Source organism: Corvus cornix, chromosome 3 (assembly GCF_000738735.6).
Source record: "Corvus cornix cornix isolate S_Up_H32 chromosome 3, ASM73873v5, whole genome shotgun sequence".
NCBI lineage: Eukaryota > Metazoa > Chordata > Aves > Passeriformes > Corvidae > Corvus > Corvus cornix.
The window spans coordinates 16,368,105-16,392,486 of record NC_047056.1 but is presented as its reverse complement, the minus strand read 5'-3'; the positions used below and the strand labels follow the sequence as shown (position 1 = coordinate 16,392,486).

At 36.5% G+C, this 24,382-nt stretch overlaps 1 protein-coding gene across 31 annotated transcripts in view; it reads left to right on the top strand.

Moving 5' to 3' along the window:
- NRXN1 (neurexin 1) overlaps positions 1-24,382 on the top strand; it is a 674,580-nt gene that overhangs the window by 202,247 nt on the left and 447,951 nt on the right. The gene's annotated exons all lie outside the window — the stretch shown is intronic.

Here is a 24,382-nt window from a genome sequence, read left to right as displayed (position 1 = left end):
GTGCATGGTTGATGCAGGATTCATTAGCAGCTGTTAAGCACTAATTCTAATATCTTAAAGCAAACAAGAATTTGAAGAATAGTTAGGGGGGAAAAAAAAATCAGTGAAGTATCAAAGATATTTGGTAGTCACGTAGAGAATGCAAGTTTCCGTTTCTGTTAAAGTGTAAAGATCAAACTGTGCACTGCAGGTTTGTTAGTGTGCAGTGATTGGAGATTCACAGCACATTCCTTTTTTGAAAAGGTAGCTTTTGTGGTTAACTCCTTAGGGACTGCAATAAGTACTTTAACAAGCACATGGTAAGAATGTTCATGGTGACGTAGAATAAGAATGTCCTTGTTAAGAAGCTTTCAAGTACAAGACATCTAAAAATGCCAATTCATCAGCTAGCACTTCATTTACCTTATAAAATATATAAGTACAGGAAGAAAGAGAAAATGTTCCTGATATCTGTAGGTTAACTAGTAAGTTTGCATACATTAACATCTCTGCACTTGCAACTTCTTGCCCTTAAATCAATGGAAATTAAGGTCAAATCTCTTACATTTTGTGAATGCCTTTTAGATAAGACATACATACCTAAAACTTTCCAGTTTCCTGTGTAAAGTCAGGCTTGATTCTGCTCATGTTAGATGGGCACCATGACAGAGGCCAAGGTGACAGCCTGAAAAATGTTACAACCGTTCATTAAAGCTTTTTTAGCAAGTTACTCTTTGGTGATCTACTACGTTTTGCTCTCCCATGGCAGTGCTGCAGGAAGTTCCTTAAAAGATGCAGTCATATATGACTTAGTGTCTGTGACCAAATCAGTATTTGATTTACTTTTTGGAAATATACGTTCTTCCTTATGGTGTAACTTTGAAATCCAAGACAGAAGTAAAGATCTTATTTTGAGTTCTTTGTCCCTAATGTCTCGTTGCATTTGGGTAGTACAGAAGGCACTCTTCAGCAAGGTGAGGTTTAAAGCTGATGTTTCTGCTAGTGAAATGTAAGTAATTCTTTCAAAAGTGGAGAATTGTATCTAAAAAGAGTACAACTAGATAGTTCTTTAATTTGGTGTGGAAATGTGGACTTGTGTTTTAGCAGAACCCTGTGCCTTATAGCAACTGCAAAGTGAGATTGCTACTGCATGTGACAGATATAGGCCAAAAACTTGATGCTGTGAAATTAAACTAAAGTGTGACCTGCAGGGTGCTGGTCAGCTGAATTACCCACACTTTTATGATACTCTAGAAGAATGGAAGATTTTTATAATATGAAAGACTGCAGTTGTATTTACTTTTGTAAAGATTATTTAAGTGCTTTTTTCTTAGCTCATAAAAAGATACATAGAAATCCATCATTTAATGATTTGTAATAACTCTGCCACAGCTTTAAAATGTTGTTTAGGGTTTTCTTTCTTAACTGATGTAAGTATGTGTTCTAAATTCAAACACACACTAACAAATGTAAAAAATAGACTTGTGTATAATGCAGCCACTGGCCAAATGAGAGAGTATGGAGCACAGGGAGTTCGAACCGTCTCAGTATTATGTGGTTTAAGAAAAACTTGTCAACATCAGGCATATGTATGATCTCCTCCTCCTGCTCCAAGTCCTTCAAGAAAATAAAGTCTTGTACATGCAAATTTCTTTACGAAGCTGTTTCTGTATTAAGCAAATCACTGCATTAGTGTTTCAATTCAAGAGATGTGACATGTGATCTTGCACCATGTCTCATCAGACCACAGTAACTGGAAGCAGCAGCAAGTGGAAGTGACAGCCCCTGCCAGACCACAGCAATACAGTAGTGTTATAACTCAGTAACAAGGACAATAATGTGTGTCATGCTTGTTAGTCCTTTTTTTGTAAGAACTTTTTACCTCTGCTTTGATACAGAGTAAAAGTGGTATTAAACGCTAACAGTGCCAGACTAAAGTCTGATTTTGATATGAGCTGAGAAGCCTGATTTTCAGAATCATGACTAATTCTGCCCTCAAGTTTTTGGGTTTTTTTGTGCTTTCATTGTTGTCGCTCTGGATAGGCACTGGTGCTTAATAGGCCTAACAATTCTATTCTAACTGGTATCACAGCATCCTGTGTCACAGCCCCTCAGAAAGTCACTGTCTTGTGATAAATGCATGCAACATGATCTTTGTTGTGACTGCAAACCAATTAAATCCAGACAGATGATTAAAAAGAAAAAGGGAAAAAAAAAAGCCCTGGCCATAATGGTTGCTTTTGGGGGGTAAAACCCCAAACAAATTTGCTTGTTACAGGTTTAAGTAGCTGTTGTGGCACTGTTGCAAGTCTGCAGTGCCTTTGTGAAAGAAGGTAATGGGCTGGAGGGAAGTGGGAGAAAAACAAAATGAAGTACCCTTATGTATGTACAGCATGTCTCAGGAAAGTGAAGTCAAGAGATGCAAGGATACTGAATGGGAGTGAAGAGCATGCTGTATTTAGCCATACAGAGAATAAGGTGTTTTGTACTTTTCTTGGGGTATTACGAAATCAGGTGCTTTATGCCATTAATGCTGTTGTTGTTTGCACTGCTGGAGTACCCAGAAACCCTATAAATAGATAGTTAATTAATTCATTGTTCAATGAGCCCTTTTTCTGCTGTACAAAAGGACAAGTATCAGTCTCTTTGAGGTAAAGACTTTTTTCTACTATAAGTATTATAGAAGAAAACAAATAAATGGGATATGAAGCTGTAATCTCAGTGCCCTGCATAACCATTGTCAACTTTAGGCCTGATTTTACAGGCAAGTTGCTTGAAATTCTTCGAATAACTCTTGATGACAACAAAGATGGTAAAATAAGTTTCGGCAAATCTTGTAGACGACGTGTCAAAATACATTCCCATTTGCTGTCCTTTTAGAAAATATTGATTTTATTGTGTATGTTCATCACTGTAAAGAAGATTTATCTGAAGAGAATGTCAAGATGATGGTTATGCAAAGGCTCTCCTTGAGAGGAATGTCAGTAATGGAGAAGTAAATGGGTTCTTTCAAGCTGTTTAGTGAGTGGGTCAGAAATGGTAATCTCAAATGCAGGTATGGCTCACACCACAAGAGATTTCAACTCTGAGAATGAATAGCTGCATTTTGAAGGTGGGTTTGATATTTACAACAACAACAATAACAAGGGTGTTCCAAGTGTTAGGCCAAGTGGATAACCTTTTCAACAGGGAGCTGGATTTACAGTCCTTAGATTATATTCATTAAACCTATGAGAGCAAACTTGTGGTTCAGAGGTGAGTTGATGGAAGAAACATTGTGTGAAGCTGAAAACCATACAAACAGATTTAATGTAGAGGCATTTCCTCATCACTGTTTACCTAGATTTCTTGTATCAGTGGTGGCATGACTGCTTTTGAACTCTTGCAACTTTCTCAATATCTTTTGAACAACAAAAAAATGTTCAACAACTTCCTGATTTTTTTTTTTTTTCTAATTAGACCACACTCTAATGACTGAATGTGCAACTGAAAAGGATGAAAAGATCTCAATCCAGTCATGAATGATCTTTTTTTTTTGTACTGTTTTGATTTTCCTAGCCAGAAAGGTCAGGGTTATTCAGCTTCCACTTGGCCTCCTTCTCTGAACAAGTAATCCACATTTCAAACACATTACAAAGTCTAGCTCTGATAAGAGGCACTGAAGAGTACAACAGAATTCCAGCACATTACTCTGACTTGACTGCACCAATTACAGGACAGGCATGAACAAAAGGCAGTAATGCTCTTGGGAAGGAGGCTTTCTCCATATGGATGTGTGCTGGGGCAAGAGCATTGTTGACTTTATAGTCCTCTTTGATAAGTGATCAAGAACTATTATGTTTCTGTATACAGGCACAAAAGGCAAAATTTAAAGAAAATCGATGTTATCACCTTTTATTGTTGGGATTTAATTACAAGTCACCAAATCACAGAATGTGCTGAGCTGGAAGAGACCCACAAGGATCATGGAGCCCAGCTCCTGGCCCTGCACCGGACCACCCCAAAAGTCAATCAAAAGCTCTGGTAGAGCTGTAATATGTACGTGAATGAGATTCCTAGCAGGATAGGAATGGTGGGTGTGGTTTTAACGGGTTTGTTTCCTGGTTAGAGGGATTTGAGGGATTGGGGGGGTTATGAGTGTTTTTTAGGGACTGCAGTTACAAGCTAGATGTTAAGTGAGTACAGTTTTGCTGAAGAACGCTTGCTATTTGTTGAACTTTTGGTGGCTTTGGCAACCAGATTGATCTCTGCTCCTGAGCTGGGTCACATCTGTATGCATTTATAAGAAGTTAACAGATTTGTTTGTTACCAAGATTACTTACACTAAACTTGCAAGATTTAACAGAGTGCACACAGCAACTGAGACACAGAGTAATCTTAGTAATAGGGTTAACTTTTTACCAGCATGAAACAGACAGGGAGCAATGACATTGAATCTTCTTGAGTAAAAAAAAGAAAAAAAAAATTTAACTTACTTGAACTTTCACTGTGAAAAGTAACAGATGTTGGAATTAAATTTATGAATGTTTTCGTTTTTTCTCTCATAATTTTTTAGGTATTCACTTATGGTAATGGGTTTTTTGAGTATGGAGATGCAGTTGGGGCCCTGGGGAATTCATTTGGCTTTCTCTATTATTTAGTAATTTGAATTGGATATTAGAGCAAGGATGATTTTTTTTCTTTTTTTTACATTAATGGTTAAACTAGAAAAATAATAGCCTATAATAAAAATTTTACTTTTTCTAATTATAAGCTCTTCTTGTAAGAGTGTTGTTTAATTCTTGTTTTATTGTTACAGTATACAAAAGCTACCTTAACAGAGAAAATATAACAAGTTAAAAAGCGGAGGAAATCCTCCCCAACCAAACTGACTTTGGTTTTCTTACAAAAGGTATTTTTTTAGTAGACTCATGTTAGCTTAAGTAGAAAACAGGTTGTCATACTGTACTTCTGTTATTAGATTTTCACATGCTTGGATAATAATTTTAGCTACTGTTACTTCAGATTTTTTTAAAGCGCTCTTTTGGAGGATTCTGCTGCAGTTTCAGACCAAGACATGTAGTCTGCAGATACTCATATAAGTATAGATCAGTCTACAGCCATTCATGAAAGAAACGGTGCATGAACAATATGAATTCACAGAGGACCTGTGAAGAGAAAATTACTTTCCTGATGAAAAATGAAAGCAAGGGAGGAGAAATGAGGTTGAGGCATATGAGATTAACCTTGCTCTTCTAATATATAGAATTTTGTCATTTATTATTAAGGCTCTAAGAACTTGCCAAAATTATTTCTTCATTAGAATGCCAGTCATACTTCAACCCTCATCTTCCTGTCCCCAAAAAAGTTGAAGGAGTGACAATTAATTTTTGTGTAGTGTCTCAGCTTTTAAGCGAAGTATATCTTTCACATTTTTTGTGATGTGTATGGCCCTAGATTAATGAACAATAGACATTGTTCACCTAAAAGCAAATGTACAGCTGCAGACACAAGAAATACAAAATCAGTCTTATGGTGCAATATTAATTTTCCTATTTTTTTTTTCTCCCCACAAAAAAGATTTGGAATACATTGGGTTCTTTGAGTCAGCTGAGATACAGATGGAGCTAGTCAAATATGGAGCATGGCCAGCATTTCCCAAAAGATGTTTTCAGTCTATTTTCTAGTCAATAATTTTCATGGGAAACAAATGACGATAACGTTGATGGTAGCGTCTTCCCTACAGAAAGCAGGAAGGATGGAATATTTCCATGGTGAATTAAAATGCACACGTTGCTGAGCAATGAAAACAAATTAAGGCAAATTCAGTAACTTCATTTTAAAAGCAACAGTGAGCTTTAATTGTCATAAATTCAGAACTAATTAAAAACATGTTGACAAAAATTGGCCCAACAGCTTGTCATTTTCAAATCTAAGTGAAACACAAAGTGCTGAGAATAAATTACAGGGTTTGAATTCAGTTCTTAAATTTAGTGCATTTGCTGCATGTAGGATATCTCATGATCTTTCAGGGGGATCACAGTAGAAAATTATTACAAAAATATTGTTTTCATATGGCTGATATTTACAAGTAAGCTCTAAACTTTGAGAATGGAAATATTTGACAGTGACTGGGTCTAGATGGGTGATTCAGTTCTATTTTAACTCCATGCTGGGTGAGAACTAGGCATGTGCCATCTCTTCTCCTCCCTCCCAATATATAAGGAGGAAATAAAATGAGGGACATGGACTCTAATATGAAGCTCCAGGTGGTCCAGATGGGTCCCATGTCTGGATTATTAAATAAATAGAACCATAAGATGTGCTGTGGCACATAAACTGCCCCCTCAGTATGTGCCCATCTGCTCTGATAATAACTAGGTGTAGTGTAAAAAGGAATACTAAAATCCCCAGAGGTTAACTATTTCAGGATTGATAAATTACCAAAACCTAGAATCATAGATTGGTTTGGGTTGAAAGGGACCTCAAAAATCATCATTTCAATCCCTCTGTCATGGGCTGGGATGCCATCCACCAGACCAGGTTGCTCAAAGCCTCATCCAGGCTGGCTGGCCACACTTCTAAGGAAGGGGCATCCCCAACATTTCTAGGCAGCCTGTGCCAGTGCCTCACCACCCTCAGAGTAAAGGAATTCTTCCTAACATCTAATCTAAATCTCTCCTCTTTTAACTTAAATATGTTCTCCCTTTTCCTGCCACTATCTGCTTGAGCAAAAAGTTATTCTCCCTTTTTTTTTTTTTTTTAATAAGTCCCCTTTAGGTAGTGGAAAGTCCTATAAGGTCTCCCTGAAGTCCAGGCTGAACAACCCCAATTCTCTCAGCCTGTCTTCACAGGAGAGGTTTTCCGGCCATCTGAGCATCTTTCTGGCCCTACTCTGGACCCTCTCCAACAGGGGTCCAACAGTGTCCACATCCTCCTTGTGGTGAGGACCCAGAGCTGGATGGATCACTCTGGCTGGGGTAGAGGGGCAGAAACACCTCCCTCAACCTGCTGGCCACACATCTTTTGAAGCAGCTCAGAACACACTTGGTTTCATCATCATATGTTAGTTAAATTAACATGGTTCCTGAATGCAAGAAAAGCATTATTCTAGGGAATAGAGAAGATAAATCTTCAACCTAGAATCTTCAAAATATAAACCTTTGTATATGCAAGGTTTTGCTGAGACTCTCATATGACTGCAATGCCCTTGCAGTTGGTATTTCATATCTTTCTGCTCAGCCGGAAGGTAAATACACACTAATATTCTGAATTAAGTTCTACATTAATGTGTACACACCTAAAACATGCCACAGGGTGAGTAACTGCAGAATTCAGAAGTTTTTTCTTAGGTGAGGTGGTGTGCTTGTGTGTCACCATATACTGCAAACACTGGGCACTACTGCTGCATAAATCTGAAAGATCTGGAAACTGGGAGCAAAAATACCGCAGATTTTTAAAAGTATAGGCTGATCCAAACATCCTTTCATCTCTACCCAACTTCAGTGAAAGGCTTATGACAATATACCAGATGTCTCTTAAAATACAGCCCTAAGTTAATTAGTGAAGTGCTCTAGGGTTCATCCTAACACAAGGTGCAAATTTACAAGGCCTGTATGTGAAGTGCGATGACTGATAGGATGTGGAGTAAAAGCATGTGATTATTTTACTCTTTTAAAGAAATCAGTGGCAAGCATACCAGTGTGGGATTTCATTCTCTGAGCCAATTAACTTGTTTATAATTGAAATTTCCTGAATGACTTTGCAGACTTTGGCATCCTGTAGTGAGACCTCGGAAAACGAATAAGAACTATTTATACAATTGGTAGAAAGACATAGGAATAAAAGCATGTGTAGTGAAGGACAGAATAAAGTTGTTCATGCCTTCTTTGCTGGCTAATGGTCTGGGTAAATCTCAAGAGTAAATTTAAGTGCCTAACCAAATTTCAGCCTGTCTTCCTTTCAAGGCTCTGAATTGCTCAATGACTGCCCTGAAGAGAGTAGAATAACACAATTTCTCAGCAATGGGGAATAGTTAAGAACTTAGTTCACTAAAATACAAGTTCTACTGAATTACACAGCCCCATGTGGAGGGTGGCATCCCTATCTCTAGGAATGCCAGTGGAAGTTTGGGGTCCAAGTCTTGAGAACTGCAAGTATAATATTATCCACTTAATGATTTTAAATCAGTTATAGCTAACATAGGAATGTACTAAAACTCTAGCGCACTTTACAAGATAAAATTAGAAATACGTGGGGCTTTTATGTATATATATATTGAGGTATGTTCAACAATGTAAAAGCAGGGCTGTATTTTCTCACACACCTCATGGCGTAGCTGGTTTTTTGCTAACTTGTTGCATTAAGTTGTCAGACTCAGGCAAGAAATTACTTGAGTTAATTCATTTGAGGTATAATGAATACTTTGCTTAAATTATCTTCTTTTCCAACAGCAAAACACTTAGCTGAGAAAATTTAGTATAACAAGGTTCATACAAGAACAGGTTTTCCAGTATTCTCTTATGCAATTTAGAATAGCTGACCTTTAATTAACGAGCCTCTCAGTGGTGCACCTTACTGCAAAAATAACCAAGACGTATACTTTTAATATTTGTTCGTAATAATCACCACTGAATTTGCTAGTTCCATGTATTTAAAATAACCATAAAAGTTCTTCCAATAACTCCAACTGAATGTACTTTTTATATACTATAAAGGCCTTTACCAGCAAGTATTTAGTGACTTTGTTCGGTTACCATGGTAAATTTGAACTTTCTTTAGCTCTGAAAAAAAGCACCTTTTTTCACTATAAGGAAAAAGAGCGCTTGGTTTTGAGCAAGAAGAAAAAATGGACATAATTTAGCAGATGAGCTTGTATATTTTAAAAAATCTTTTTCAAAATGCTTTGAATATTTTTTTAAATTTAGATATCTAAAAACTTACTGAAATGGAGAAGAAACAACTAATTTAATGGAAATTAAGAAAGTTCATAACCAGAGAATACTATCTATAGATATCTATTTGTATACATATTCCTATATATACAAATGGGAATTAGATTGCATTCATATAATAAATTAAAGGACAAATGTTATCTTTGTAGTGTGATCCAGTTCCAATCTTGAAGAATTTAAGGAAAAAAATACCAAAAACCCCAAAACATAACCAGGTTTGTATTAGAGTTGTGCTTTATTAAACCTCTTATTTTCAGGTGAGAGATATGAGTGTAAGCATAAGACTTGAGTAGAGTAGAAAAGTGTAAGAATCCCTTGAATGTGGGGTCTTGCTGTGGGAAAATATTTAATGTAATGCAGGAAATAAATATTCTTGTGGGCACATTGCATTAAAATAATACAAAGATATACTTGAGGTATTCATGGTCTTTAACATCAAGCCTCTTTATTTACATCAACTTGAGAAAATATTGATAGAAGAATTCCTTTGTAGGCTTTTTTTTTTTTTTTTTACTATTTAAAACATAAAGATTTATGTCTGGTAATTTGGAATTATTTTTGTGATGGTTATCAAGGCAATATGTTGGTAAGCAATTAAAATATATAATCAAAAATGAGCATAGGACAAAATCCCTGGCTTGGCAGTATAAAGCTTTCATTATTTCCTGCTTGCCTTTAATATATTAAACATTTTTTTTTTAATATTCTTTTGATGAAAGCCACACTACTTCTAATTACAACACAGGTACTTTTGTGATACTATAATAGAAAATGCTCTGGTGTAGCAAACCAAGGAAAAATAAGATTATACGAGCTACGTCCAGCTCCATTGCTTAAAAAGGGTTCATGTAGTCAGCTAAGTTCCACTGGTTCTACTGTCTGGCAACTTCACTCCAAGTTTCTTCACCTTTCTTTTTCTCTTCAAAACTATTTAAAATATGAGTTTCATTTTTGTCAATCTTGTTGCTAATGGGAAATAAGAAAAAATATTGGCTGAGATGGGGGATAATTAAAAAAAGAAAGCAGTAGGCGTTTTTTCTTGGTGAATGATACAAAACTGTATTTGATGTGAGGGATAGATGATCAGAAACACTTGTTTTGTCTATTAAGGAAAAGGTCAAACCTTAATTTTCAGTGACTGATATTGTCTTAGATATATAAGCTATCTTTATTCCAAATGAACTATTTGGAGATTGGGTATTCTTGTTCTAAAACAGTGTGAAATGTATCTGATCCTGTCCTGAAATGGAAAAAAAAAAAGGTTTTGGTTGGGTTTTTTTTTCTCAGTGTTATCCTGTGATGGTAGTCCAGACAAGTATAATAATTTTTTTTTTTTTTAATCTACTAAATACCAGTCTTGCTTCAAAAGCCTGGAATTTGGGGATGATAATGTTTGTCCAAGATACAAGCTTTTGTTCCTACAAGTAGCCAAATTTTCAGATTCTTTATGAGAAACTAGACATCTACTTGAGGAAAAAGCCCCAAAATTAGGATTAGATGTTTAAGATTAGTTTTAGTGTGTAGTTGTTACACAGTCTAAATATTTGTACACAAAATACTTAGATGCAGCTGATGCCTACATCTCACTTCAGAGTAGATTGTATTAGCTTCTGGGATATAATAAATCCACTGGGCCCAATGCCTGAATTAACATAATAATTAAAGTTTCAGCACATTGTTGTAGGTCACAGTAAGAAAATGTTTAATCTTTCTGCATTCATCTGTGTACATTCAAGGCATTGGGAGGTCTACAGAGACTGAATTAAATTTAAGTGTATCAGAAATGAGCAGGGTGTTGTTAAGGAAAATGTGAAAAAGATTTAACTTTGTTGGGAGCTGTTCATAATTGGTTTTGTTCTAACAATAAAAGATACAGCAAAAATTGGGTCACTACCCAAGTTACAGCTCAATTAATGAGAGAAAGCTGTGGGTGTATAGCAGCCAAAACACAGAATCATCCTGAGTCTACCCACTTGAGAATTTGGGTTTTGTTTGGTTCATAGATCACTGTCTGTGGTCAACTGTGTCTGTAGGGAAAAACAAGTGCTGGGCTGGAGTGAGTAAGTACAGGATGTAGTAGATCTTCTGAAAGTTACTCTACAAAATTAGTAGAGTGTTAAGAGAATGAAATATGGTTTTCCAAGCATAATTCTAGTCTTGAAAAATTGATGACATTGAGAGGAAGATTTAATGTCATTTTATGAGTCTTGAGAGAAGCCAAGGAATCCTAAAAGTTATCTTGTCCTGGCCCTACTCAAAAGCCAGGGAGAAATCTGGATGCTGATTATTGCACCACCAGAAATGGGTCAAGATGCAGCTTGTCTTGAAACCAGTTTGGAAATCCATGGTAAATTCCTGAGTTTTAATGGCATCTTTAGCTGCGGTTTTCCTTTATTCTGAAGCAGGTTTTGGCTAATACAGGGGTAAATGGATTTAGCAATTTAATGGCTGATTTCCTGTGCTAGGCATCCACTTGACAAAAGAACCACAACAGGATGGGTGAAGAAAGTTCTGATTGCGTTACAGCATCCTGAGGAGCCAGGGCAGGTTGCTGTTCAGCTTTTCTTTGTGTTTGCGCAAAAAGCCTCAAAAATTGGAATAGAGGATAGAAAATAAAAATGGGGAGCCTGAAGCTGCTTAAATTAGTCTGTGTTTCTTGTATGGCAGCATGGAAAAGTTGCTTATTAAGTCAGTATTGGGGGAGTAGGGAAATAACTGAGAGGGGTGTAGCAGGAAAAACAGGAGCTGCAGGAGCTGCCCTTGGATACATCAAACATTCCTAATTTCATGGCTAACAGACTGATGAATGTTGCCTGCTTTTGCTTATGAGATGGAAATACTTCAGTGTGCATATTGTCTCCATAGCCCCAGACTAATGCACAAACAAATAATCCTCGAATAATAAAATAATCAACTTAACCTCTAGGTAAATTGTGGTTTACCTCTAAATTTCAGTTTAGGAATCCAATGGAAATGAACTTGGGTAAAAGAGAATTAAGAAAGAATGGACTGCTAGTCTGCAAATTTCCAATTTAATGACAAGCAGAATTCTTAAAGCACATACCTTTAATTTTAAACCATTTACATCTGTACCACTGTTTCATTTGAATACTGTGATATAATGTTACCTCAATAACAGAACTGATGGGCTGCATTCTAAAATACTTTAAACACAGCTTCCTACTAGCTTTGAATCCAAGCTCTTAGGAAATCTGTAGGGTGTTGGAGCCTTGGGGAGAAATATAGATAATAATTACAGAATGATTTCTTTACAGATGCAGTAATTCCCTTTCCTGAAAGTTCAGAAAGGTTTAAATAATTTTGTGAACATAATAACTGACCTGATGATGAATGTTAGTGTGTTTTGTCAAGAGCTCTTAAATTTTAATTAATTTGAAGGTATCCAGAGTAGTACTCTAATAGCTTTAGAAGTGTAATGACATGTACTCAGAATCAAATATCTGCTGTATTGTGCATACAGCACAATACAAGGCTTTACTTATTTTCTCAGGGTGCTATAAAACGAGGAGGGACTTTAGAAAAGCAAAACTATATTCAGCAACACAAAGGAAACAGTAGGGTTGTAGAAGAAGGTTGAATTATAATAGCCTTTGTAACTCAGAGCACAAGCATTTTCTGTATATTGATCCTGTCACTCTGGCTATGGCACGATGGTATTTTCCTAATGTAATAAATGTAAAACCTAACCAGCCCCTGGGGCTGTGCATCTAAACAGCTGATGGGTAATTACAGGAGACCTATGAGTCACAGGTGGGAGAGAAAAAAATGGAGGCTGCTGGTAAGAGCACTTGTGTTCAAATTATGATTTGAAGCAAAATTTCGGTTGCTCTATCCTGTAGAGGGATTTTTTTTTTTTTCCTGAGGGGAAAAGAAGAGGTTTATTACATTGAAAGTTTGCATAGAATTTTTTCTATGCTGCAGTATTTGTGTGTGAATAGTCAATCTGGTTATAGTCCTTGCTCCTGAGTCCTGTGTGGTTTGGTGTGGAACCAGCAGTGATGCTCAAGCTGTGCAGGAGGAACCAACCTGTGGTTCCTGCTGTTGTTGACACGGGCTTCAGTCTTGCATTTTTTTCCACATTAGTTAGAAATTTGTGGAAAATAGGTATCAGTTGCCAGAACATTTGGTGCAAGGATACAGACTCCATTGCTTCTTTCTCTGCCCTCTCCAGTTGACAGCTAAGTGGAGTACCAGGAGCTGTGGTGAACCCAATCTTAGTGCCTTGAGACATAGAGAAACTTTAGGCTCTGAATGCAAATTAGATTCTTGAAAAAGTACGAGTATCCAAACCTGAAATTTATGTAATGTGCTTGTCAGTAGAGTGTCACTCCTTTTCTCTTTTGATTAGCCTTTGTAAAATATGTTAAATTATTTTTTCAATTGTGTTGTCTTCTGTAAGTGTTCTTTGGATGATTACAGGCTTGTTTTTATTTCATATCTGTAGGGCATGAGGCTGCAAATTATGCTAAGCTCCTATACAGTAATAATAAATATTGAAGTATTTTAAGCAGTTATTTTAGACAAGTTCCTGAAGAGGTGAAATTACTTCTTATTACCTAGTGTTTCTAAAATGAGGCAGTATCTCTGACAGTGTCACTCTTTCTATCATCTTTTTTTTTTACCTTTTCCAGTACCTGAGAAATGAGTTCTTAAGTTTTATGTTAGATCCATGCAATGATGCAAATATGTCAAATTATCTATGGCACTCTAAGTATCTCACCTTCTTAGACATATTTATTGCATAAAGAGAAGGATAAAGTGGTGCAAATGTGCTGTCTTCAGTGGAATTTACCAGCAGATAACTTGGCCCAGTCATGACAGCAAATCTTTTCTCGAAAATATCAATACAGCACTAGAGTCCAATTATTTTTATACTGTGCTAATCTTCTTTTGCTTTTACAGTGTTCCTGCAGGCTTCTATAAAAAGACTATTGGTAATCTCAGTAGGGAGGCCTCCTTATCAAGCAGTTTCAAAGACTTATGACTTCTGAAAAAATAAGGATCAGGAGCTAATACTGAATTAATGGTGGAGGGGCTAGTCAGTCTTCAAAAAACTAAATGTGTAACATATATAATACTTGCAGAAGTTTTCTTGGATTTTCACAGATTTGATAATAAGACTTAGAGAAAGTTAGAAATCATTTGTATTTTTAAAGTACATGCCTAAAATGGTCCCTTAAATATAAATCTGGACATAGTTCCTTTTATATATTCACAGTTGAAAAGAAATCAGTGCGCATATAGTTTTAAAACTATGGTCAGGCCAAGAAACCTGCTTATCAATTTTTGAAAGTCTCATTTAAAAGAAAAATTGGTATCAAGAGTAGCTCTTGAAAGCCTTATTTTTTTTATAGCTTACTGGAAGTATGTTAGAACATCGTTAAACTCTGTTTAAGAGTGAATGTTGACAAGCCCTGGCTATGTGTTGAAAAGAAGAATGAGAAATGCTGGGGAGAAGGACCTGGGGGTCCTGGTGGACAATAAGCTGTCCCTGAGCCAGCAGTGTGTCTTTGTGGTCTAGAATGGTGTCCTGGGGTGCGTTAGGAAGAGCCTGAAGGTCAAGGGAGGCAATCCTGCCCCTCTGCTCAGCCCTGGTGAGGCACATCTGGAGTGCTGTGTCCAGTTCTGGGCTCCTGTGGGCAAGAGAGACATGGAGCTCCTGGAGCAGGTCTGGTGGAGAGCTACTAAGTTGGTCACGGGTCTGGAGAACCTCTCTCCTGAGGAAAGGCTGAGGGAGCTGGGGCTGTTCAGTCTCAAGAAGAGATGACAGAGAGGAGACCTCAGCAAAGTGTCTGAAGAGAGCTGTCAGAGGATGGACCAGGCTCTACTCAAAAGGATGAGAGGCAGTGGGCAGGAACTGATGCACAGGAAGTTCCACCTGAACACGAAGAAGAACTTTGCTGTGTGGGTGAGCAGGCACTGGGACAGATTACTCAGAGAAGGTGTGGAATCTCCCTCACTGAAGATATTCCAGAACCATCTGGACACAATCCTGTGCCACGTGCTCTGGAATGATCCTGCTTGAGCAGGCAGGTCAGACCAGATGTCCCACTGTGGTCCCTTCCAGCTTGACCCATTCTGTGATTCTGTGAAGTGATAGCAAGAATTATCTCATTTAACAACCTACAGTTGTTACTTGAAACACGTTAAGGTATCCATCAAATTTCTTTGAATTGTATCCTCCTTTATCATGTTATGTGAGTAAGCTTTAGACAATCATGGAAAAAGGTATAGGGAAATAGGTTTCAGAGCTTTAACATTTCATTGGTGTCTTGCTATGTGTTAAAGAAGCTTTCCTATGCTACAGAATCGGAATGTCCATAAGTAGGCTTGTTTCATGAAGTGGCTCTGTAGTGGAAATTACTTATTTCAGCAACACTTTTTTCTTAAAACTCTTTGTTATCTAGCTGCTACTACTCCTTCAAAGCTTGATGTAAATTGTATCAATAGCTATCTGTGATTGTTAACACAAAAATCTTACTTACATATTTTATCTGCTATCAGATAAATCAGATTTTGAGACTGCCACATGTGAAATTACCATCTGAATATCTCTGGTTGTTATTTATACAAAACCCTGGTGTTACATTCAGACATAGGTTCTTGTTTATGTGTACAGTGCTCTTTCCTCAACATCTCCCACGTTCTGAAATATCATAACCTAAATTTTGATTGGGGGTAGAGAGTAGAAAGAGTATGAAAAACAGTTATATTCTGTCAAACCATTACAAAAGTAGTGGTAGTTTTGCTTTTTTTTAATTGTCCTGGAAAGTGAGTGTTAAGAACAATAGTGCCAGAGAAGCAAAAAATAGCTAAAATACATCACTATAGAATATCATCTGTCATACTTCTGTAAATTTCATGAAGCTTTTGTGCCTTTTCCAGAATAAAATGTGTTAAATTAGTTTGAATTCAGTTTGCCATTTCCCCTGTCCTTAACATGTCCCTACTTTTATATATTCTTTTATCTGACTGCTGCACACAGAATACAAATAGAGGTGTGAGGGTTTTTTATTAGTAGGACTTATTCTGATTTTCAGATGTGAATGGAGATTTCCAGTGGCTGCTGATTAGTGAGAACACTGACCAGCATATGGCTTAGCCAATCTTTGCCTCTCAGCAGGGATTGTAGTGCAGTAAGAAAGGTCTCTGAAGGAGAAAAACTAAGATACAGGGAAGAAGAGAGTGGAGGGCAGCATTGAAACAACAGGGGGAGAAAACCTGAAATTAATAGGTCAAAATATTTCTAGGCAGGTATGTCACAGGCTGAAGAAGTGGTAACAGCACTATCATAGCTATCAAGGTTTTCTGTTTGTTGGGAAGTCCTTTTGAGTGTTTCATCTGCATTTTTAAATAATCATTTCCTGATTCTGCATTTGCCCTTGAATGTTTCTTACCGTACGTATGCAGGTGGTTGCAGTTCTGTGTAAATACCTGTGGGTATTTTTCTCTGTAAAGTACACGCAGTTCAGCTGCTTTTATGGCCTTGACCTTGAACAGAATCCCTGTTATACAGACAGCTACTAATACCTTTTAAAATTTGCCTCCATTTAAAAATACACATTTATTTTTTTAACTGTGGACACATAGTTGATTCTTCTTTCCAGAGCAGAATATTGTCTGTTCTTAGCCCAATTCACTAAAGGTCTGTGCTGTGCTCAGATTAAATGTTTGTGTTGTCCTTAGTGCTTTGTCCATCAGTTACATTCATAAAGGTAAAATATCATTAGTCATTGCAGTGATCATTAATCAATTTAACATTTGGAGGAAGGTGATCTGAATTTTTAATGAAGTTTATTAATCATTAGAGTTCAATACCAATTATTTAAAACAATTAAATTAGCACTATTCTTTTGCTCACTAAATGAAAATTCTTATACCTTTGTCTTCCTTTGAAAGAACTGTTTCCAAAAACATTATATTGAATTTCTTGTAACTCTCACGTTAGTTTTTAATAATAACCTTTCTGATCCTGTAGCTCATTTGAACACCTGACTTAGGTAGTAATGGTGGCTGAAGGTAATTCTGGGGTGCCAAAAGAAATATCAAATGCATCACAAGAAGGCTTCTTGGTCCTAATACTACTTCTTATATGAAGCCTTATGTTAAAAAATACAGTTTTGGCTGAATTATTGTCCACATGACAATTAATTAAGATGATGAAGCGCAAAGAGTTTTTTTGACTAATGGTCTGCCTGTCTTTGAGAAGTTTTGAGGTTCTTCTATATCCAGAATTAATAAAAAAATTCTTTTACTCTTTGTAGCTGACATAGTAATTCCCTTCACTTTATTTGAAGAGGCAGGGCTGCAAAGAGATATTAGGCATGGCTTGTTTAGATCAAATATTTCTAGTGTAGCAACAGGCCATTAGCACATCTCTCTGCTTGTTATTTTGAACAGCAGATTTCTTCACCTGAGACTTCAGCTTCTCAGATCCCCTTTGTTCCTGTAGGATCTTTTCATAGAACATATTCCTCATATGCTCAGTAACTTGGAAAGATATTTCTTTGTTTTCATGTGAAAACTCTTGACATTTAAAATATTAAATGAGAGTATCCTCAACAGGCTGGAAGATGTAATAAAACAACTGTTTTCATATTAAATTTCCCATGTTTATAGGAAGACCAAGAGTTATAAATAGCTTCTTCCAAACATGTTTTGAAGACTAATACAGAGATTGAACAGACTTTTCCCAAAAGTTTTTATGTAGATGCTCCTTCAGTGATACAATCTTAGCCACAGATATAAGAAAAAAGTGATGTTTTGTTAATCCCCTCTGGAAGGTGTTTTGTTTTACCTTTTTCAAAACCATGCTGTAGCTCTTTTTACTGAGTCAAATGCTACATATTCCTGTAGTACCTCTCTGAGGCAAGTGCAAAACTGGTTTTACAGCAGTGGCTCATCGTGTACATAATACCACTGCAGTGGCATTCCCTCTGCATCTCTGGAAAGCTTATTGCTACAAAGGGGTTCTTTTAACAGGAATTAATTAGGACTAGAAAATTGCTTGTTGTTTTTTATTGCTTCCAAACCCCAGGACATGCTGCACTAATCCTCTAGTGCTGTGTGGTGCCATAAGAGAGGTATTCAGCTGATGTCTCAGAAGTTTCTTATTAGCTTTGAAACTGGTCCTTATCAGATCATTTAACTCGTTAACTCTTTCTACACATTATGATAAATTCATATACTATGTTAGTTAGAGATTGTTTTCTTCCTTATTCTTACATTTGAAATGTGTGTTTAAATGTAATGCCAACAAAGTGAAAAAAAAACCAATTTTCTTTCTTCTCCTATTCCACATTTTTATTCAGGACAGTGAAAAATGAATGCAACTCATTTGGAAAACCCTCAGCAAGGAGTAAGGTGCTACTTCTTTATCCAAGGAGCAGTTCAGAAAATGGATTTTTGTCCAGGACAGAGGCTGCTTTCAATTTTTTCAAGAACAGCTGCATTTGTTTTTTGTTCAGCTCTCCTCTGTAAGATACAAGCAGAAGAGAGCCAGCCCAGGCTGCAGAGGAAGAATTTACCTTTCCTGTTTCATCACTCAAAGCAGATTAATTCTAAAACTTGTATTTGCACAAGTTATATAGTTACAGGGAGTAAAATTTAAAATGCTATCTTTTCCTATTGTAACATCAGTTTTTCTACCAATTCTGTAAGCAATCTGATACTGAAAGTCAGTGCTTTTGATCCTTTGAAAGCTACAAATCTGCATTTTGCAGTTGAGCTATAGAGTCATTTGGAAACCATGAGGCCTGGAAAAGGCCTTTGGAAAGTTGTCCAGCACAGTTTTTAGCTTGTTGCAGAAACTTAAGCCTGTATTTATTTGTTGGTATAATGCTGCTCTGATTTCCCAACTACCAAAGTTCACAATTGAGTTTTAAGGCAACAGCAAGGCTGAGTAATAGCAGTTTCTCCTGTGAGTGTAGAATTGATATGAGAGTCTTTGATATTTTGCAGTTTATTCTTAATTTAACGGGAATGCCTTTAAATCATGATTTTAAACTTTGCGGTTTTGAGAATTATAGGAGAGGCATTATCACTAAGATATAAAGTGGAGGACACTGTAATCTATTTATTAATGATGCAACTCTTAATTGGAGAAAGGTTCTCTTATTTTCACCTTCTAGCAGTTTAGTATTTAATGTACACTAAGATGGCACCATTCCTGAAAACTCCTGCTCGCTTTCCTCTCCCTCCCCAATTGCCAATCTACTTTTGAAGTGCATACTCTGTGATTAAATAAAAGGACATGAAAATTAGTGAGGAAATTGCATGGTGTAGCCATTTTAGTAATGAATTTAAATGGCTGTTTAGCAAAATGGAGTAATTTATCATTTATCTAATGTTCCCTGTAAGTCATTTATCATGAGTATCAACTATCATAATTCTAATCTGAGATGGTGGGAAGGGATCAGAGGCTCATACTTCAGAGGTTCATACTTCTTGTAATTGGCTACTGATTTAATGATTGTGTGTAAAACAAAACAGGAGCTGGAAAACTTCTCCAAGGTTCTTTGCATCATGATGTTATACTTGACTTTGTATCAGTTATGCTGTTACATTTTTCTTGGCAGGTAGAACTTTTCTTTGCACCTCATTTTACTTAAATGCATACTAGTTTTACTTTTATGTTGGGCACCAGTAATGCAGACTTTGGTGCCCAGGATCACAGGTGCAGTGTGTTTTTTGAGATAAACCATATTCTGATAGTATAATGTCATGAGCAAAGACAATGGCAGTCCAAAGGACTTGGTTATAACAATTAACCAAAGTTTTACTTTGTCATGGTTTTGAGTGGAACATTTTCTGCCAGAGAAAGGCTTGAGTTGGTTCACCAGGTCCCCGAATCTTTGGAATCAATAGACACTTCTGCAGCTTTTTTTTTTTTTTTTTTTTTTTTCAAAAGGATTATTTAAAACAATAATAAGAAGCCCTTGAGAAGTGATTCCCCAGTCCTTCAGAATAAATTGCTTATGGTCTTAAATAACCTCTCTGGTTTTGTTCTCACATTGGGCTAGTCATGATTACCTCATACTGGACTTATTCCTTCACAAAAGGAAGGAACACAGACATTTGTATTTACTGGAGGGGGAAGGGAGCATTAAAAAAAAAGAAATAAACAGGTAGATATTTCCCAGCTGTGGATTTGGAATCATGAATCTCATTTTATCTCTGAATTGCTGCCTTGGAATTTTCTGTGGAGACTTATTTAGAGGGCAACGAATATAGTTTCTGGAAAGGAAAAGAAAGATTGTGAGAAATGAAAGGAAGCATGGAAGATTCTTCTGTTAAAAAAAATTACTTACAAGACATAGGAACAAAAACTGCTAGTGCACAACAACAGCAGTACTTGTAAAAATTAACTCAGTCATAACTGATAAAGCAAACTCTCTGCATTCTCTCAGAATTGATTTCTTAGGCTTTATCATAATTCTATCCTTTTTGTTGGTTTCATACTTAAGTCTTAAATTTGTTAATTAGACAGTAATATTTTGGTTTCTTCTTTGAGTGCTTGTAATTTATTTCTAGATGTGACCCAGTCAGAATTTATTATGTGATTGGGAATCAAAAAATGGTCAGATTCAGTAGAACATTTGGAGAATGACTTTATAGTCTTTGTAATTTTTCATCTTAAGATCCAATGAGTGATGTATTAATGGAAGGGTAAAGGCTGGCTTCCTAAAAGAGCCGCGTGCTGAGAAACCTTGTGCATTGTGCATCCTGGGACCATTCCACGTTCAGTGGTGCACACCTCGTGTGGAGAGTATTCCCATTGTATGGAATGGCAAACCATTAGTTTGCTATTACTGCAAAGTTTGCCATGGAAGTAGCAGCTCAGGCTGTGTGTTTTTATTCTATCAGTCATTCTTGTTAATGGTTTTGTCCACATGCTCTTTTAGTGTAGTTTTCCCAAGCTGCATTACTTTTACAGAAAGACTTTATAAATAAGTTGATGGTGTAGCAGATAAATGTTTGAATTTTAAATTGTTGTGAAATGGAGCACTAAACAGTACATCTGGGAACATACTAGACTCTGGTTTGGCATAGTTTATTTATTCAGAACACATTTAATGTTTTGAAGACTGTCGAGAAGGAACTTGGCTCTCAGAAGTAGAGTATCACCAGCGTCAGCTGATTTTCTCTTTGACAGTAATTATTTTGGCAGATAAATTGACAACTCTCTAACAGGTTTTGTTGTGTAATAATAGATGGGTTTGTCACGGGGGTTATTGGGGTATAGTTAATAAACTTCTGGGTTCTTCATACGTAAAGGAACATTGCAGCTATCAACAAGCAGATTTGATTTAGTCCTGCTATATTTTTTTTTCCTCTTGTCTACAGTCCCATTATTATTACTACTTATAAATATCAGAGCATCTAGTCCTGTGTATGTGATTTAAATCAGGCATGGACACATGATCAAATAATTATGGAATCAGCCAGACCTAGTTTATGATGTAATACTGCCAGTGAGATGGGTGGATGTGCTATAAGGCTTAGCATAGTGCATATGTAGGATTGTAAAATCTGCTAAGGCTCATGGAAGTATTTCTTCTACATGTTTCAAGAGACTAAGGGCTTAAATCCACCTCTAAATAGCTGAATTTTCAAACTGTTGTTGACTTCAATGGGGCATAAAAACAAACCCTTCCTGCAGCAACAGGTGTTTTAGCAGAGCATTTCTATTGTTTGAATCCTTTCTGTGGCACAAACAGGTCGTGTCTTTCTGTATCTGCATATTTCCTGTAGTTCTGGATTTCCGTTGCCCTAATATACAGCAATTTACAGTACTCAAAATTCAGAATAGAAACATGTCAAACTCCCTTATGGTGTTCTTATTATCTTGTGCTTTTCTGTGCAGGTAATTACATTTTAATCATTAAATGAAGTGCAACACTTCATATTGGCTAGAATGACTGCCATGCATTTTTAATGGTTTCTCTAAGTGCCATTAAGTGATAATTTGAAAAAATAAACAAACAACCAGCAGTTTACACAACTAGTTATTAATGAAGCTTGTTCTTAATTTGCTTAAAGGATCAACAAAAATTTGGTATGTAATGTAGCAATAGATTCTAACTGGGTTTTTTACATAAAACATTTGAATGTTTTATATATGTATTTTTTTTTAAATTCTCCATTCTAAATACATGCATTCATATCAAGAGTTAAATAGCACATCTTCTTGACATTAAAAAGTTGACACAGGGTTGATTACTAATCTTGTTCAGTGGCTTTTCTGTCCTTTGCTGAAACATTTTGACTTATGTGCCTCCTGCTGTATGTGTGCTAAAAAAAGTCTGGTTTTTAGTGACAAAGCATGCAAAAGATTTATAACCGGATTTCCTCTTCTAGGTTTTCCTGAATCTTTGCTAGCCTGTCGCAGACCTGTGGCTGTTTTAGCTCATATTTTCCCATTTCAGAGCTGGGTATAGCAAGGCAGAGTTGGAGTTGCAGTGCCCCATCATTTCCCAAATATCAGTGCTAGATTGAAGGTAAAGATGCCTGAGGTTTCATCCAAGTGATCATAAGAGGGAGGTTTAGTTTTTGTGAGGAACAAATTACTCTGAAGACTAGAGAAACGTGGAGATATTTTGTTGGTATTTCCCCCACTTTCAAATAATTTCTGTGAAATTTGCAGCTTGGCCAAACTAGACTATAGTCATAGAAGATGATATTTGAATTCACGGCATGGAAACAGAGTGAAAATAGCAAATAATGGGTATTTTTTGGTTTGACAGGTGAGCAGAAAAGATAGTTTGGTAGGAAAAACATGCAATTAGTGTCTTTGTGCACAATGTTCAAACAGGTTTTTTGACCGAAGTGTCTTCTCTGAAGTAAAATACTCTGCTCAGTTTTAGCATTTTTGTTTTCAAGTCAAATTCTGTCTTTAAACAAGTGAATGCTAGCTTGATGTGAATATAAGTAACTTGTTTAAAATTTTAATTTGGTGACATTGATAGGTATCATGGACTGTATTATTAAAGCTAAAAGGAATGAGAAAGGGTTCAAAAATTAACAGTGAATGCTGCAGGGGTATTGCTTGAAGAATTACTCAATTTTTTCTTGGATGACCTGCTTGCTTCTTCAGGTCCTTGTTTAGGAATATTTTTTTTTAAAAAGGGCCTGGCATGTATTTAAGTTCCATGCATATCCATGTCTGTGTGAATGATCTGGTTTTACAGAAGTAGTTTACAGGCCATAATGTTTGTACATAAATATTTTGCACAATGTCATTGATGTCCTTCAGGTTTTTTGTGTTATAGTCATTAAATACCTGGGACAAAACTACACATACCAGTTTGCTGCATCTGTTTTATCATTTCTCCATTGTAGGTATTCAAGCTGTTTCAATATGCTTGTGCACCAAACACCCATCACAAATAAATTTGCTCTTGAGCATTTTATGCTTTTATTAAATATTCATTAGATGAGATGCAGGGTATTCCTGCAGGCCACTGCTTTGAGTGCACTGAAACCCCAGAAAATGGACTGTTTGTGAATCCTTTATGCACCATGAGCCAAGGTGTTCCTCCTCTACTGAAATGTGTCAGGGTCCAGGATGGGTTGCTATCAGTGCAGTGGTGTTCTGCATGTAGGACTGATTTGGAAGGTTTAAGGCCTGGAGAACACATCAGCTCCTCCTGCATATTTACTGTGCATGATGAATGGCCAAGACAGGAAGCAGTGTGTGCGCTATGTGTGACCAGCTTGTTACTTGTTGTAACAGGGGAGCATGGTTTAATATGAAGCTGGAGACTCTTTTAGTTTGATTTTGTGTTCTGTGAGATGTGCTGCCAACAGCAGGAAGAGGCATCCTGAAGGGTGCTCAGGGAGGTGGTCTTTTTTTTGGTTTTTTTTTTTTTCCTTTTTAAAAAAGTGTTTGTTTACAAAATAGGCCAAGGCTGTGAAATCCAGCTGTAGATTTCTTGTAGCAAACTGATTTCTTTCACTTGGGGTTAGATCCAGCTGAATCTTGCTTTGAGCTGTAAAGAGAGCATATTTGATAAACAGTCACTTTGAGTTTTTTACACTGTAGTCTAGTATGATTTGGCTGATGCCACAAAAAAACCCCCACCCACCTACCCTACCCCCCCCCGCCCCAAAAAAAGAAAAAAACATAAAACAAAAACCCACCAAGAGTTCTGCATCAAATCTGAGAGAAAGCACTTCAAGTAAACACAGACTAATATTTTTTAATGTTCTTATCTGAAATATTTTGTAATAGTGTCTGAACCTACTGTGCTCTATTATCTAAAGAGAATCATTCTCAATATCCAGGATCAATGTTAGTGTATAGGCTACAACAAAAGTCAAATACACCCAGGAACTTCTCAAAAAATCTGTGTCCTCACACCAGCTCTTTTCATGTTCTGTCATTCACTGGTCTCCTAATTTTCTGCTGTTATTTCCTTTGTCTATGTATTTACACATCTGTTTTGGTT